At 37.1% G+C, this 17,662-nt stretch overlaps 1 protein-coding gene and 1 long non-coding RNA gene across 11 annotated transcripts in view; one reads left to right on the top strand and one right to left on the bottom strand.

The window, feature by feature from the left end:
* Positions 1-17,662, top strand: part of Kiaa1217 (KIAA1217 ortholog) — a 444,456-nt gene that overhangs the window by 7,542 nt on the left and 419,252 nt on the right. The window lies entirely within an intron of this gene.
* Positions 1-17,662, bottom strand: part of LOC141417510 (uncharacterized) — a 71,785-nt gene that overhangs the window by 29,294 nt on the left and 24,829 nt on the right. The window contains exon 2 of the long non-coding RNA XR_012442141.1: positions 2,729-2,776. This is a non-coding gene — a long non-coding RNA (uncharacterized lncRNA). The remainder of the gene's footprint in view (positions 1-2,728; positions 2,777-17,662) is intronic.

Here is a 17,662-nt window from a genome sequence, read left to right as displayed (position 1 = left end):
TGAAAGCCTTTTTCTTAATGAGCCTGAGCCACCAGGTTAACTATTATGGTTTCTTGAGTTAATGATTTCCAGAGTCTTAAGTTAAGTCAAAACTCTACTTGTATGGTTTTCTGGTTTTCTGAGACTTTTTTAACAGGAAAAAACTCAAATAGGTTCATGTTGTTTTTTAAATTTCCATTTCCAAAGTATACAACTAATTACATTAGCAAAATAGAGAAAACCACAAATAAGTAGAGAATCTCTTCTTATATACTTGAAATATCCATCAACTATGTCAAGAGTGCAGATATTTTTATTATACTTTGTGTTTCTTGGCAATTCATATTTACACATATAATGAACAAGTTAGACTTTGGAGAAGTTCACTATTTAAGCACAATTATGTATTCAGCTGTACAATATTATAATTGACAATTGTTCATATTCAATATGAATATGCAATATGCTAGTATATGGCATTTTATATATGCATTATTTTGATATTCATAAACTTAAGTTTCATTTTGAAAATATGTTAAATATATATGAAATCCACCTTTCTTAAGCCAATGTTTTGATATGTGATATTGGTGATTGGTTTTTTTCTGAAAATATAATTCCTGTAATGCTTCTCTCACTCAAAAAAAGAAAAGTAAAAACATGTCTACTCTATATCTGGCATTGTGCTAAGTACTGGAAAGCTTAAAAAATAAGTAAAATGTGGTTTTTGCCCTTGAGGGCTATTATAAAATAACTGAGATATCTAGGCTATCTGGATATCAAAATTAAAATCTCAGAATAGATTTCTCTACAAAATTACGAGTGCACTGAAGTAGAGCAGGCTGTTTTTCCCAGGTGATTCCTGAGAATTCCCCAGGTAGGAGGAAAAAGGAAGCACAATAAAAAGATCATGCTACCTTAGGACATGGCAAAGTAAGCCACAGTAAGCCATTTCCTAAGTGCGGCTGGAACACGAGAGAGATGGAGGGAGGGAAAGGTGGACAGATGGAGAGGCCATTTGAAATCATTTCAGTGAATATTTATTGGATCTCTGCTTTGTGTCAGGCATTCTTCTAGGCTCTACCCAAGATGAAGGCCGTGCTAGATAAAGGCTGAAGACCCATGGGGTTTCTCTGTATCCTCTATGACAAACATTAAACAAGGAAAGTGTAGAGTCATGGGAAGCAGGGAAGGAGTAAGATTTGGAAACTGAGAAAGTCAAAAGTTCCATTGTGGTGCCAATGTGGTGTGGCTCTGGAGGAGTCAGGAAGAGAGGAGGTGTCAGATAGGACACTAACTAGAAGGATCTAGAGATCAGGGCTGGGTGAGGTGACAGTTATAGCCAAGGAGTAACCGCTATATGAGTACTATTTAAAGCCATGGGATTGGATGAACTCCTGGGGAAAGGGAAGGGACACAAAAGAGAATGTGGACCATGTCTGAGGATAAAGGATGACCCAGGATCCTGGGGTTTTTCAATATTCAAGAGTCAAAGTTTTTCTGGGCACCCATGGCTCATGCGTATAATCCTAACTACTTGTGTAAGAGATCAGTGGGATCATGGTTTGAGGCCAGCCAGAAATAATCTACACGAAAATGATCTGGTAGAGTGGCTCAAGTGATAAATGCCTGCCTAGCCAACGTGAGGCTCTGAGTCTAAACCTCAGTACCATCAAAAAAAAAAAAAAGAATAAGCAAAGATTATACCGAAATATTAAGGTTTATACATACCAATTTCAATAAAAAAGAATTTACTTTAAGATGTTTTATATTTAAAATGCTGTGGATGGGGTGTGTGTGTGCTTAGCAAATGTAAGGTCCTGAGTTCAATCCCCAGTATTACCAAGAATAAAATAAAATAAAACAATGCAAGTCTTGTGATCTAGCCCATAATACCTTGCTTAACTTAATTTTAGATCATTTTTATCTGAAGTACCATCAGAATTAAAACATTTCCTACCATGTTCAATTTCAAATATCCACAAAAACCTATCCCACATTGTTGGAGGTACCACTTCCCACTCTCAGCTGACAGGCTCGGTGATGGAGAGGCTTAAAGGAGCATTCACCTTCCTTCTGTGCTTATTTGTCATTTCCCATTTCCATTACATAATTATTGTATTCATTTGTTAGTATTTGTTTGGCTGTCCTTCATCTATCCCTGAGAGGCGTTTTCTACTATTGATTTTGAACTTCTTTCTAAGAAGATGAGGACTGATTTGCTACTTCAATTTCTAGCACAATGCAATGTCATTTTTTATGATAAAACTTCTATTTATGTTCTTAGAGATTCGTGAAGAGAGACATCTTGAATATTTAAAGAGAATACTCTAGGAAAATCTCTATTTTATTTGTGCCCTACTTATTAAAGTTATTTCACAAAGATTTTTGAGTAGCTATAACTAGAGGAATCATCAACAAATAATAATGGAAACAATACATAATAAAGAATGCCTTCCCAGAGGAACAAGATTAAAAACACTGAATTTTTTTTTTAATACTACAAATATCTTTTGCAGTGCCTGGTTGTTCTGGCAGAAAAGCAAAGGAATTCCTCTGAGACAAAAATGAGAACGCTTCAATGCAGAGGAATAAGTGAAAGAAACAGAACCATCATTTGCTGTTTGGTAGTGGTCTCCAAATCCCCCGAGGCCTAGGGAGTTTTAATAGACATATTCAGTAGGCAGTGATAGATTCTGTGGCCCAGTAAGAGTCATGACAATGTCAAGAGATGAAGAAGAAAAAATACCTGATCTGCAGAGGAAGACCTTGGAGAAAACTCTTGGTGCAGCTTCATCTGTGAGTAGAGAATAAAAGAAAGAGATTTACAGAAAATGTCTATCCTAGGTCATAACTCACATGAGCATGGGACCTAGCACTCTTATTACTGCATAATAGGGGGAAAAAACAATAGCCAAGAGCCAAATATGATACTTAATGGTCCCAGATGGGTAGTGTCCCCAACTGCACAGAGGCCGAAAATTAAAATCCTCTTAGAAACAATATAACTCAGGTACCTAAGAATTCCCACAAATGAAATTCAAAAAACATGAATTCACAACAAAAATTCTCTAAACACACAAGGAACCAAGTGACCAGGAGCAAAAGTCAGGAAGGGAGAGGAACCCTACGAATTAGATCTACATAAATTGCTAATATTGCAGTTATGAAGTATGTGTATATATAGAAAGAACTGTTTCTAGTAATATTGACCTGTCATATTTTAAAACAGACCTTCTAGAAGTGAAAAACCTAAGAACAAAAGATAGAAACTCAATGGATTTGTTCAACTGGCTAACCAGATACAAAGAGAGAACAGATAAGCTGAAAGGTAAAAGATTGTGTTGTGGTTGTGGCAAAACAACATAGGACCTACCCCTTACCAGATTTTTGAGTGTACAGTACAGTAGTGCTAACCATAGGTGCAGCATTGTGCACAGGGTCATTAGCATGTAGCCATCCTGTATAACTGAGATGGTTTGCACATTGGTTAATTATTTGCCATTTCCCCCTTCACTCAGCCCTAGGCATACATTCTTGGCTTCCTTGAGTCTGACTGAGTTGTCAATATCTCATATAAGTGAAATGAAATGACATGGTATTTGTCTTTCTGTGTCTGGCTTATTTCATTCAACACAGTGTCTTCAAGGTGGATTTATGTTATATATTATAGGTGATAACCTCATTAGGTTTTGATTTGCTTCTCTCTGATGATTAGCGACATTAATCGTATTGGTCATTTGTATGTCTTCTTTGGAGTCGTGTTTATTCAAGTTCTAGACCATTTTTTTACTCAGGTTGTAAGGGTTTTTTCACTATTGAAGTGTAGGAGTTCCTTATATATTTTGGAAATTAATACCTTGTCAGATACATAGTTTGCAAATATTTCCTTCCATTCCATAGTTGCCTTTTTATTTTGTTGATTTCTTCCTTTGCTCTTCAGAAACTTTTTAGTTTGATGTAATTCTACTTGTCTATTTTTACTTTTCTTGCCTCTGCTTTTGGCAGTACTGGGGCTTGAACTCAGTACCAACACTTGAACTCAGGGCTTCATGCTTGCTTGGCAAACACTCTACCACTTGACCCACATCTCCAGCACAGTTGCCTATACTTTTAGTGTCAAGTCTATGAAATCATTGCTGGGGTCAAACAGGAAGCTTTCCCCTGGTTTCCTTTTAGGATTTTACATTGTCAGGTCTTGTGCTTAAATACATAATTTGTTTTGAGTTGATTTTTGTGTGCTGTGTAAAGAAGGGTCTAATTTCACTCTTTTGCATGTGGATACCTAATTTTACCAATACCATTTGACTGAAGAGATGTTCTTTTTTTCATTGTATTTCTTGGCACCTTTGTTGAAGATCAGTTGATTCTATCTGTGTGCGTTGGACTCTTGGCTCTCAGTTCTATTCCAATGCTCTATACGTCTGTCCTTATGCCGGTACCATTTGTTATTAGTTACTGTAGTTTTGCAATGTATTTTGAAATCAGGAAGTATGTTGTCTCCAGTTTTGTTTTTGTTGACTACTCAGGGTACTTTGTGATTCCATGTGAAGTTTAGAATTGTCTTTCCTGGTTCTGTAAATACTTTCTTACTCTTTTGATGGAGAGTGCATGGAATTTGTAGATCATTTTGGGTAATAAGGACATCTTTGCAATGTGATGTCTTCAAACCCATGAACATGGGATATCATTTCATTTATTTGTAACTTTTTAAATTTCTTCCATGGCTGTTTTGTATTTTTCAGAGTATGAGTCTTTTGTTTTCTTCTTTATTTCTGAACATCTCATTCTTTTTATTCCATGATGCAATTTTAAGTGGGATTGCTTTTCTAATTGCCTTTTAAGAGTTGATTAGTATATGAAAATTTGCTTAATTCATTTATTAGTTCTAACAGTATTTTTCTGGAGCCATAAGTTTTTTTTCAAACATAAGATTATGTCATCTGCCAATGGGGAAAGTTTCATTTCTTCCTTTCTGATTGGGATGCCCTTTATTTCTTTTTCTTGCCTTATTGCTCTGCCTAGGACTTCCAGTGCCATATTGAATAACTGTGGTGAGAAAGGGCATCCTTGTCTTGTTCCTGATCTCAAAGGAAATGTTTTCAGCTTCTCACTATTAGGTGTGATGTTATGTGTAAGATTATCATATGTGGCATTTATTATATTGAGGTAATTTCCCTCTATTCCTAGTTTGTGGAAGAAGGGTTTTTAATGAAAAATTTGAATTTTATCAAAAGTTTTTTTGAATCTAAAAAAATCTAAGATAATCATCAAAGGATGATTTTTATCCATTATTTTGTTAATATGGTGAATCACATTAATTGATTTTCATATGTTCAAATATCCTTACACTCCAGAGACAAATTCCTCTTGGTCATGGTACATAATCTTTTTTATGTGCTGGTGAATTTGGCTTGCTTCTATTTTCAGGAAGGTTAGTTTTGGTGATACTGGAGTTTGAACTCAGAGCTTTGGACTTGCTAGGCAGGTGCTCTATTGTTGAGCCATGACTCCAGCCCTTTTTGCTCTGGCTATTTTTTAGATTTTGCTCTGGTTGCTTTTTAGATAGGGTCTTGCTTTTTGCTCAGGCCACCCTGGACCACAATCCTCCTTTGTTAAGCTTCCCATCATCTCTGTGATGAAAGGTGTGTGTCACCATACCCAGCATTTTTGAGATGGGCTTTTGAAAACTTTTTGCCCATGCAGTCCTGGAGCCCTTATCCTTCTGATCCCAACCTTCTGAGAAGCTTGGGATGACAGGTGCTCACTACTGCACCCAAATATTGGTTGAGATGGGGTCTTAGGATCTATTTGCCTAAGCTGTCCTCCAGCCTTGATCCTCCCCATCTCAGCGTCCTAAGTAGATAGGATTCTATGCATGGGCCACCAATACCCAGCCTCTTGAAGATTTTACATGTACTTTTATCAGGGATATTAGCATGTAATTTTTTGTTGTATCCTTATCTCGTGTTAATAGAAGAGTAATAATGGCCTTGTAAAATGAGTTTGGAAGTGTCCTTTCTCTTCAGTTTTTTTAGAAGAGTTTGAGAGGGTTAGTTATCATTTAATTCCTCTTGAAATGTTTGGTTAAATTCACCAGCCACATGGTCCTGGGTATTTCTTTGTTAGGAGGTTTTTAACTACTAATTCAGTGTCATTAATAGTTATAAACAGACTTTCTATTTCTTTACTTTTTTTGATAGTGGTGTGGAACTTGAACCCAGGGCCTTGAGCTTGCTAGGAAAGCGCTCTACCACTTATGCCACAATCCCAGCCCTTTTTGCTTTACTTATTTTTCAGACAGGGTCTAGTGTGTTCTGCCCAGGCTAGCCTCAGTTGTAATATCTGCTCTTTTATTTATGATATTATGTATTTGAATCTTCTCTCTTTTCCTCCTAGTCTAGCTAAAGGTTTGTTACTTTTCTTGTTTGTTTAAAAAATTAACTCTTACTTTCAACTGATTTTTTCTAGTATTTTATTATTCTCTAATTCATTTATTTCTGCTTAATATTTATTATTTCCTTCCTTCTGCTAACTTTGTACTCACCTTTTCCTTCTTTTTGAGTTCCTTGAGGTGTAAATTTAGGTTATGTATTTGAGATATTTCTTCTTTTTTTTAATTTAAAATGTGACACTATAAATTCTACTCCCAGTACTGCTCATGCTACATCCCATCAGTTGGAGTGTGTTGTTTTGTTCATGGTTGTCTCGTGATATTTTCTAATTTCTCTTCTAATTTCTTGGATCCACTGGCTTTTCAAAATGTATAGTTTAATTTCCACTAGTTTGTGAAATTTCCAGCTTTCCATATGCTATTGACTCCTTATTTCATTTCATTGCATTTGAAAAGAACATTTGGCATGATTTCAATCTTCTTGAAATTATTAAGACTTGGTTTGTATGATAAAGCAAGAGCACACAAGGGAGGGGTGAGGATAGGTAAGACACCCAAAAAACTAGATAGCATTTGTTGCCCTCAATGCAGAGAAACTAAAGCAGATACTTTAAAGCAACAGAGGCCAATAGGAGAAGGGGACCAGAAACTAGAGAAAAGGTTAGATCAAGAAGAATTAACTTAGAAGGTAACACACATGCACAGGAAAGCAATGCAAGTCAACTCCCTGTATAGCTATCCTTATCTCAACTAGCAAAAACACTTGTCCTTCCTATTATTGCTTATACTCTCTCTTCAATAAAATTAGAGATAAGGGGGAAAAAAAAAAAGACTTGGTTTGTGACCTACCATGTGACCCACCCTGGAGAAAATTCCAGGGGAAGAACATGTAGCTTGCTGTTGTTGCTCTCTGTGTGTTGTGTCCATTTGATCTAGAGTGCTGTTCAAGTCCACCCTATCTGTTGTTTTTTCTCCACGGTTTATTCTCTCTATTATTGAAAGTGAGGTGTTGATACCATTATCATTGAGTTGGTTTTACCAGTTTTGTCACTCTTTGCTTTGTATAGGTACTATTATATTAGGTTCATGTGTTAGTAATTGTTCTCTTCTTAGTGAATTGTCCCTTTTACCAATATAATTTCCTTCTTTGTCTCTGATGAGTTTTTAATTTACAGTCAGTTTTTTTCTGCTTTAAGTATAATCACCCCTGCTCTCCTTGGCTACTATTTGCATGGACTGTCTTTTCCTTGGCCTTCAGTCAGCATATGTGTGTTCTTGGATCACAAGTGAGGCTCTTTCAAAGAGGATTTGTTGTTGGATTTCTTTTTAAACCCATCCAGTTCCACTATGCATTTTGACTGGGGCTGGAGGGTTAATCTATTTATCTTTAAGGTAATTGTTCATGGGGGAAGATTTACTCATTTTATTAATTACTTTCAATTGTCTTACAATTCTTTGCCTCTCTTTCACTCTTCCTTTGTGTTTATTGATTTTGTATTGATATGCTTTGATTCCTTTCTATTTTTCTTTTATGCAATTTCTATAGATATGTTTGTTGACTACCATGGGCCTTACATAGAATATTATATTGTATGTTAAGTTGATAAGAACTTAACTTTAACCACATACAAAAACTATACTTTTTTTCATATCTTATGCTATTGATTTCACAATTTATATCTACTCACATGTCTATTAACATCTTTAGTTATGGTTACTTTTAATACTTTTGTATTTTATACTAGAAATAAAAATGATTCACCCCACAAGTTTACAGTAATATAGTCATCTCTCTGTGTCCACAGGGGATTGGTTCCAAAACTCTCCTGGTGACACAAAATCTGCAGCTGATCATCTCTTGTTTAAAATGACATAACATTTGCAAATAACCTCTGCATATCCTCCTATATAGCTGAAAATATGTTACTTATGATGCCAAATGCATGTAAATGCTGTGTAAATAGTAGGTATACTATATTTTTTGGGAATGATAACAAAAATACTGTATATGATCAGTATATAATTTTTAAAGAAATATTTTCAGTCAATGGTTGATTGAATCTGTGGATGCAGAGCCCATGCCTGTGATAGATCAAGTGAACAATCATCTGTATTTCTCCATCTGTGTACCTTTACCAATGAGTTTTACATGTTTTATTGTTGTTGTCAGTACTGAGGTTTTATAATTCAGGGCTTCATGCTTCCAAGGCAGGTGCACTTGAGCCACAACTTGAGTCCTTCTTGCTCTGGTTATTTTAGAGATAGGGTTTTGTTTTTTGCCCAGGCCAGCCTGGACTACAATCCTCCTATTTTTTGCTTCTTGCTGTTGCTGGGAGGACAAGTATGCACCACCATGCCCAGCTTTTTTCCATTAAGATGGGTTCTCAAAAGCTTTTTTGGCCTTGGCTGGCCTTGACCTGTGATCCTCCCAATCTCAGCCTCCCATGTAGCTAGTATTATAGATGTGAGTCACCAGTGCTGGGCTGAGTTTTGTACTTTTTTATGGTATCATGTAGCTGTTTAGTGTCCTTGTGTTTCAAGTTGAAGACTTTTCCTTAGTATTTCTTTTGAGGCACATCTAGTGATAATGAACTTCCTCAGTTTTTATTTGTCTTAATAAATCTTTATCTCTCCTATATTTTTGAAGAACAGTTTTTCTTGGGCACAGTACTATTGGTTGGCAATTGGGTTTTCTTTCAGTAGTTCAAATATGTTACCCCACTACCCTCTGGCATATAAGATTTCTGTTGAAAAATCCCCTGATAATCTTATGGAAGTTGCTTTGTATGTGACAAGTCACTTTTCTCTAGGTGCTTTCAGCATTCCCTTTGTCTTTTTTTTTAACTTTGGGCAATTTGATTATAGTGTGCCTTGGTAAGTGTTTCCCAGGGTTTGACTTGCTTAAAGTCCTTTTCATTCCCTGGATTTGGTTATCATTTTTTTCTCCAGATTTGAGAAGCTTTTATTTATTTCTTTGAACAAATGTCCTAGTATTTTCCCTTCTCCATCTGGAACTTCTACAATACCCATTGTGGTCTACTTGTTTTATTCAGCTCTAAGATTTCTGCTCATTTGTGTCTTAAATTTTCTGCATCTTTGTTGAAACTCTCACATTGTACCCTGTTCTATTCAGTTTGTTGATCATTTTTATGATGGATGTTTTTAATTCTCTGTCAAGTAATGCATGAATTTCTATTTCATTAGGGTTGGTGTCTGGAGTTCTATACTGTTACTTGATTTTCCTTAACTCGTGTTAGGACCTACACATTAGGGAAAACTACCACCTCTCCTGCTCTTCATGAACAAGATTCACCCAGGAGAAGACCAGGGGAAAAAGCTGTGGCAAGTGCCCATGAGCTAGTATAAACTACTGTCTTTGTTTACATGAATTCCCAGGTGTCCAATATTTGCTGGACCCATCATCATTACAACATAGGTAAAACAAATGCTAGACCCTTTTATAACACTCAGAACAGTTCTAATATTTAACATCCAATCCAACTCTTTTCTTCCCAAGAAAAAGCTGAGAACTGGCTTCAAGTTTTGTTTTTTCTACCCACTCTATGCTGAACTACAGTGAGAAGCTATAGTGAGTGTTTGCATGCTAGGTGAAATTGCCACATTTATTCTCTGCAGCCCACAGGGGTCTCGCATATGGTGGGCATAACATTAGCTCTCTGAGACAGGTGAGATACAAGCCATGATTTTGGGAAGCACCTGGAAAAGTTAAAACATTGAAAGAGTAATTCAAATATTTATCTCCTTAGAGAGAAGCAAGGAACTGGAGTTCTCTTCCCAATTATATGACACTGTATTGAGAGCAGGGATTGTGCTGATAGGGTGTCTCCAATTTCCTACAGTTCAATTTGGCTGGCCTCACACTTGCACAGGGTGGAGGAGCTTCTATACTGCTTTCTGGATTTTTTCTTACAAACAGAAGTGATCTGTTTATTGCTGTTGAGTCAATGTATCCATAGCATCAAGTCCAGAGCTTCCTATTCCATCACAGGCTGATGTCATTCCAAAATATTCTTTAACATTTCTGATAATGAAGCACGGTGAGAAAAAGTGAGAGGAAATATGAGAGCTGGGTAAAAGAGTTAACCAATAGAGAAGGCTTAACATACATCTAATTGGATGTTGCGAGACCATACAGAAACTGGGAAAGAAGCATTAGTTGAAAGATAATGAATGAGAATTTTACAGAATGGATTTTAAAAAATATTAATCTCTGACACCAGGAACCCAACAATTCCCAAGCAAGGTATATTAAATAAAATTAGTGAAGCAAAAACCACACACCTAGACATAATTACTTAATGTTTATATATCTATATGGAGGGTCATCAAAAATTAATAGTTGACCAATTCTAATAAAATGTAGACAGGTCTTTGTCTAGTATATTAATGCATAAACCAGTTATTGGTTTTGCTATAGTTGAGCAAATATGAGAAGAGTGTGTTTTTTAGCAATATTTTGCTCCCTGAAGCAACCAAAAATGCGGTAATTAAAACTTTCAAGGTCAAGTGTAATGACTGTAACCTGTTTTCCCATTATGGGGGCAAGGGAAGCAAAATATCAGTGGTAATTTATTCAGTTTTTGGTGAAAGTGTTTTTAGCTCACTTTCATTTGCATATCATCAGTTCAAAGAAGAGTTGAAAAGGAGGGGAACAGGAAATAGAACAATGTGCAAATGGACTATAGGAAATAGACTACTAGTCTCTCATTGTTTTATATTCAGAACACGTATAGCCACTGAAAGGTTTTCTCTATCAGATTCAATGAGTATTCAAGTTGCTTGGGTGATATCATAGCCTTTTTAATATTTTAAGGGTATTTCTATAATCATTTCTTGAATATTCATGAAAGTAGATACTATATATACTAAATAAATCACCCTACTGTTAGCACACCTAATTATACCAATTAAAGGGAACATTGTGGCATCATTAAGGGAATTAGAAGCTCCTCTAATAACTAATTCCCACTACTGAAGATAATATAAAACTTACTTCTTTTTGAATTACTTAAAAAGCTAGAAGTTCAAAAAAATTTATAGATAATGACATAAGCTTCTCTATGAGTACATCAGAAGTGAACAAAATATTGCAAGTTTTGTTTGCTTAAGAGAAGTTTCATTGGGAAAAAAATGTTGCTTGAGAAGAATCTTTGCATCCACTGATTTATTTATACATTTAAATTTATATTTAGCTGAAGTTGAGGTATGAGCTCTTACCATTGGGCATCCTAATGCTGGCTTTCCTCTTTCCATTTGTACTCAGATAATATCATTTTTCCAGCTCTAAGACCTAACTGCTCATAGAAGTCAGAAACAAAAAGAGAGGTACTATTTCTAAATTTATCCTTACAACTTAATATTTAATTAAATAGTCACTATGCTTCATGATTTCTGATTTTGAAGTATGTGTTGTGGAAGTTACATTTCTGCTTCAGTGGTTTAGAATGCCACATAATAAGTAAAAGATCACATTCAGCTCAGTATGCACTTAACACAAGATGAAGAGTGTATTTTGCACCATGCTGAATGCTTAACTAAATGTCATCAGCTACCAAATGACAATAAACATGAACTGTGCCTGCAGCAATGACCCCAAAAAGGCATTATTGCCCATCATTGTCAGAAAAGTACAAGAAAAATATAGTGTTGAGGATGAATGGGAAATATGGCACAGAGGAAGAAATAAAAGAGACTTTTCAAATGTATTTGGAAAATTAATTTTAAAATTTTGTTTGTCTTATTAGTTCATCATCTTTTAACTCAGCATACAAAATCTTTTATTAAAAAGCAATTCCTCAGCATTGTTTTTATGCATGCTACTGAAAACTATAAAGAAAAAGTGTCTATTCTATTTTAATAATAAAAATCCAGTTCCAGAGGAAAAATGTCTGCAGTCTAACTTAGTCATCCTAAATTTAGGATTGGTCAATTGATTAGGAAAGAAGAAATAAATCCATGCTCATTCTTTCCTAAATGTATGATGTAATGATAAATAAAAATAAACATGATTACTCTCAGGCTACTATTTAGATGATTAAACTCGGCTCTAAACTAGGGTTCTCAATGATGCTTCACCTTCATAGGATCCATGGAGGGGAATTGTGTACTGCTTTACAAATGTGGTCACATAGCTTCAAGGTCATTAGGTCTTTGAAGGGTTCAAATGACAAGTATCATTTTGGGGCAGCCACCAGCACAGAAGCCTATACTATGCTTATATCTTTGGTAATTTAGCAAACCCTTGAAGAATATTGAAAAAAAGCAAACGATATGTTCAAATTTATACTATCATAGCAAATTTTTTAGCAGTTTGAAGGTTTGTGGGATAGAGATTAAGAATATAGGCAGAGAGATGTCCCTGACAAAGGGGGACAGAATCCTGTCTAAAGGGCAGTTTAGTCCTTCAAACATCTCAGCAGCCTTGGAAAAGCAAATTCAAGCACATCACTTCATAAACTTTCAGCTAAGGCCTGAATTAACCAGTGAACTTTCAGGGTTGAAGGATCAAAATACAAAGGAAGCATCGTGGACCTCAGTGGACAATGGTGGGTTGGGGAAGAAGCGGGAGAAGAGAGGGGATTTCCAGGGTGACTGGAGTTACCATGTGGGTGGTAAGCCATAGAATATGAGGTGCCTGACAACTGTGGGATGCAGGTGCCAAAAACATATCAGGTGCCTATTGAGTTTGGAGTATCTAAGGAACATCCAAGTCCATAGCAAGGCACCTGCTGGATATGTAAAGCTAAAACACAAGGGATCTGGGCTGCAGACCTAAGGTTGAGAACTATTAGCTTAATTTGGCTTTGGTTAATGAATAAAATCACCTAGAAAATATGTCAAGGACTGCTATAGTTTGGATCTTGAATATCCCCCAAAGGTCCATGTGTTAAATGACCCCAGGGTGATCCTAATGGGAAATGGTGGAGTCTTTAAGAAGTGAGACATAGTGGCAGGTCTTTAAATCACTGAGATCATGACTTCAAATGAGGATTGTGGGACTCCAGCCCCTTTCTCTTCCTCTTTATTTTGCTGCCTGGTTCATGATGAGGTGAAGTGTTTTGCTCCTCTATGCTATCCCATCATGATGTGCTGCCTTTCCACAGGCCCAAAATAATGGAGCCAACTGATCACGCCTGGAACTTGCAAAACTACAAGGCAGAATAATGTTTTTCTCTATATGATAACCTAATGTATAATAATATCTCAGTTATTTTGCAATGGTAAAGGAAAGCTGACTAGCACAGGGCTGTGGACCAGAGCCTGGGAATTTGAGATGGTCTTCTTATAGCTGCTACACTTTGGAAGGACACTGACCAGTTACAACATTATGTCATGGGAATTAGGAACTGGGAGATGGGTTTTGTTCCCGTATGACAGTGCCATGGGCAGGCATGGGTTCCTCAGGACTTCCAGAGGAAGTATAGCTGGAACCAAAGAGGGGAAGTTAAATGAAAGAGCTTTGAACTTCTTCTTTATATTAAGTTAATTGAATTTACTGTTAAAGAGACCAAGTAAATAACTAGAGTCCCAGAACAGACAGACAGACTCCCTGGAGAAGCAGTAAGAGGTGAATGTGGTAGAACTATTATGTACTCATGTATGTAAATGGAAAAATAAGACATGTTGAAACTAGTCCAGGAGTGGGGAGAAGGGGGAATAAAGAAGGATGATGGAGGGGGTGAATTAAACTATGATATATTATAAGAACTTTTGTAGATGACACATGTACCCCCAGCACAGCAATGATATAATAATAATAAATGTAAAATAAAAGTAAATAATAAATATCTAACCTGTCAACAGCAGGAAAAAAAGAAACAATGAGGCTCTTGACACTAGGCCAGATGGGGTGGGGGTGAGACAGAGGTCTTGCTCTAGGGGGAGAGGCTTAGGTGGGTTTCACTGATTCTTTTAGCTCTCAGATTCAGGATACTCTGTGTACTGTAGTAAAATGAAATGTAGAAGAATCCCAGTATCAAAGAAAGTAACTGGACTTTCCCTATAAAGAGGGTTTAAAAAATTGATGTACAAATATACTTTTATTATGGCAGACCTTTCCATTTTGTTATTATACTTGCCTCTGTTATTCTATTCCTCTCTGATTATTTTCATTCTCTTTATACAGTTCTCCATAAGAACACATTAGTAGCAACCATAGTTTTTGTCCCATAAAAAATGTCTAAGAAACCAAACATAAAAGGGAAGAGCCAGGGGAAGCAAGTCATATGGCATTTCTTTGTATCCCTGTTTCTTTTTCTTCCTGTTACCTGAAATTCTCATTTCACTTACTTTACCTGTCATTGGAGTGCTCCGTGCCTTCCTCTCTGCTCTTTCATAGCTGTCTATCCCTACAAACATTCCAGAGAGGCTGACAAGGTCCTTTTGTTCCTCTTCCTCCACACGCACACATGCACGCACACCTTCCTTACATGCTCAGCACAGCCTGAAATGCCAGTGCAGGTGCTGCGTTCCCTGAATGAAGGCAGACCTCCTTGAAAAACACCAAACATCCCAGAAGACATAGACCTCATTCCAAATTACTGTGGGCTTTTAAAACTTAGCAATGAATTTTACAACTCTTTAACAGCTACTTTTAAAGTGGGAGATGATAAAAGGATGTTTTATTCCAAAGGGGAAAGGGGCGGACTCTGCACCAGAACACAGGTGACTGGGGCTCTGTCTGCCTCTTCCCATCTGGTCTTCAAATGCCACCACCAGCTTTCTTATAGGATTTTTGTATCTGTTGGAAAGAACTATTACAATATTTTTACCGTATATTTTGAGTTTATCTTTCTAGGTTTTTTCTTTTCTTTCTCTATTGAATGGTCACAGTGGTGACTCATTTTACTTTGTGATATGTTATTTATGTCATTTGAACAATGGAGGTCCTCAAGCTGATTATTTTATGTTTATATTGTCTCTTCCATGGCTTCCCTAGTGATCTGGAAGTGTTGGCTCTTCTCCCAGACCTATAAGCATTTCTTTTGGTAGGGAGGTGTTGTGTGTTTATGTATGTGTGTGTGTGTTACTGAGATTTGAACTCAGCACTCACGCATTCTAGGAAGGTGCTCTACCACTTGAGCCACTCCACCAGCCCTCATCCATTCTTATTATGGTGCATGTTAACTAGCTTTAATTTAAAAAAAAATTCTAAGAGGTCATTACTAAAGACAGTTTAACCCTAAAATAAGCCATGAAGTTTTTCTGTTATTCTGGGCATCTGGAGACCTTTTCCGTGATGAATCCATTGTGGGAAGTAGGGCCCAGAAGAGCCTGACAGTGAGTGGGACCCATCCACATACCAGTTTCACTGTGACCTGAGTCTCAGATTAGTGGCTAACTTGTGCTGCCTTCAGGTCCTTCCAAACTATCATGACCAACCCATGAGTCATCCCAGTCCATGCGACTGCTTTCCTGCTGAGCAGTTATGTCGTGTATATTACTGCTGTCCAAAGAATGCACTGCGATCAGACAGAGTAGAGAGGGTATGGTGGCTGCCCCATGACCTGGCAGTGTGGTTATCTTGAACAGGTATTTTGCATGGTAGCCATGAAGAAAAGGCATTTATCCCTGGGATTTGTTGTTTGAGCCACTCCCTGGAGCCCAGCTAGCTCTCTCTTACATTTCTGGATCTTAGCATTTCAGACCTCAGAATCAGTTAGACATGGTTGTACACACCTGTAATACCAGATACTCAGTAGGTATAGACAGGAGGATCACAATCTGGGGCCCACTTTGGACAAAAGTTTGAGACACTTTCTGTAATATAACTAAAAAAAAAAAAAAAAAGTGGGGGGATGGGGTGCGGCTCAAGGGATGGAGTGCCTGGCTAGCAAGCACAAGACCCTGAGTTCAAAGTCTAGTAGTCACCTCCTCCAAAAATGACCTTAGGATGGTGGTGGTAAGTGGACTCTTTATTTTTCCTTGAGGCTGCTACCTCGTCATTCCAGGAATCACATTCACTTCCATGTGTGTAGATTCAACCCACACAACAACCACATTTGCAATGAAGAAATGAAACACAGGGGAGAGAAAGGACTACCCCAGGGTCTCAAAGAATAGCACTGTTGCAATCCAAACTCAAGTCCTCTGTCTCCAAAGCCCATGCTCTTCTTTGTCCTATCCAGTAAAATACAATCAATGAAAGGCTATTCTCTTTTTATTATGCTAAGAGAACTCTAGAAAAAGAGGTAGTCTTAAATTCTTGTGAATTCAGAAATTTTTAGGAGAAAAGAATGCTATGATATGCCTAGCCCTAACTAGCTACAACTACAATTAAAAACTAATAATAAAAATACTATTTAAAAGAAATTCAAATGTAAAGTATTATAGGATTTAAAAGACGAAACATTATTCAAGGAAAAATTTGACTGGGCCTTAGGGCTTGGGAGGCTGATCGCTGTTGTAGAGAGCTAAGTCCAAATAACAGTGACCTAGGACCCTGAGAAGTCTGGACACCGGGAGAAGGGATGACTGGTGGAGAGACATTGCTTTCACTTACACTCGTAATGTCCTAGGATTTCTCCCAAGTGGACTCCAAATCTATTAGCTTTACTGGCACTCTTCTCTCTCCAGTGAGTACTGCTAACCGGTGATTCTGATGAGGGAGGCAAATATTTGGGCTCTGATCTTGAGTTCTAATCTTTAGCAGTTGGCTGTGTGACCTCTTTGAACCTGTTTTCTCTTATAAAATGAAGGAAGCACAGTAGCTAATTGATCTCTAAGTTTCTTTCTGGCATGTCTATTCCATAACATAGTGGTCCATGCTGGGACCTTGGATTCCTCCAGCATATGGAACCCATTGGCAACTTGTGTTAACATACTGGATCAACTCCAAGATTTATCATGGGTCCCTGATGTGCAGGAAGAGACAACTATGAAGGATAACAGTTACATAGAGAGGAGATGTTCTGTGAGATGTGACTAGGAGGGTGGAGCAGAGGCAGGTTCAGGGAACTGGGAGAGCAGTGCTCACCCTATTCCTCCTTGGAAGGCCAAATAAAGCTATTGTAGGGCCATGGGGCAGCTTTGTGTATCAGAGTTAGGTTTGGCACGATCTGTCCACATCATTAAGCTCTCCTGGTGCCCTGCTTAAGTGGCCATCCCTTATCATTCTCTCTATGAGCAGAAGAACAATTTCCGTTTTCCTTAGAAAAAAATGTGATAATATCACATATCCCTTAATGGTATATTGTCAGAAAAAGGAAATAAGATAAGCCAATTTAAATATAAGTAAGTATCTGATTATTCTCATTCCTTTGAAATATT

The sequence above is a fragment of the Castor canadensis genome, chromosome 15 (genome assembly GCF_047511655.1).
Source record: "Castor canadensis chromosome 15, mCasCan1.hap1v2, whole genome shotgun sequence".
NCBI lineage: Eukaryota > Metazoa > Chordata > Mammalia > Rodentia > Castoridae > Castor > Castor canadensis.
Note: the sequence above shows the minus strand (reverse complement) of the source record. Positions and strands in the feature narration are given on the sequence as shown.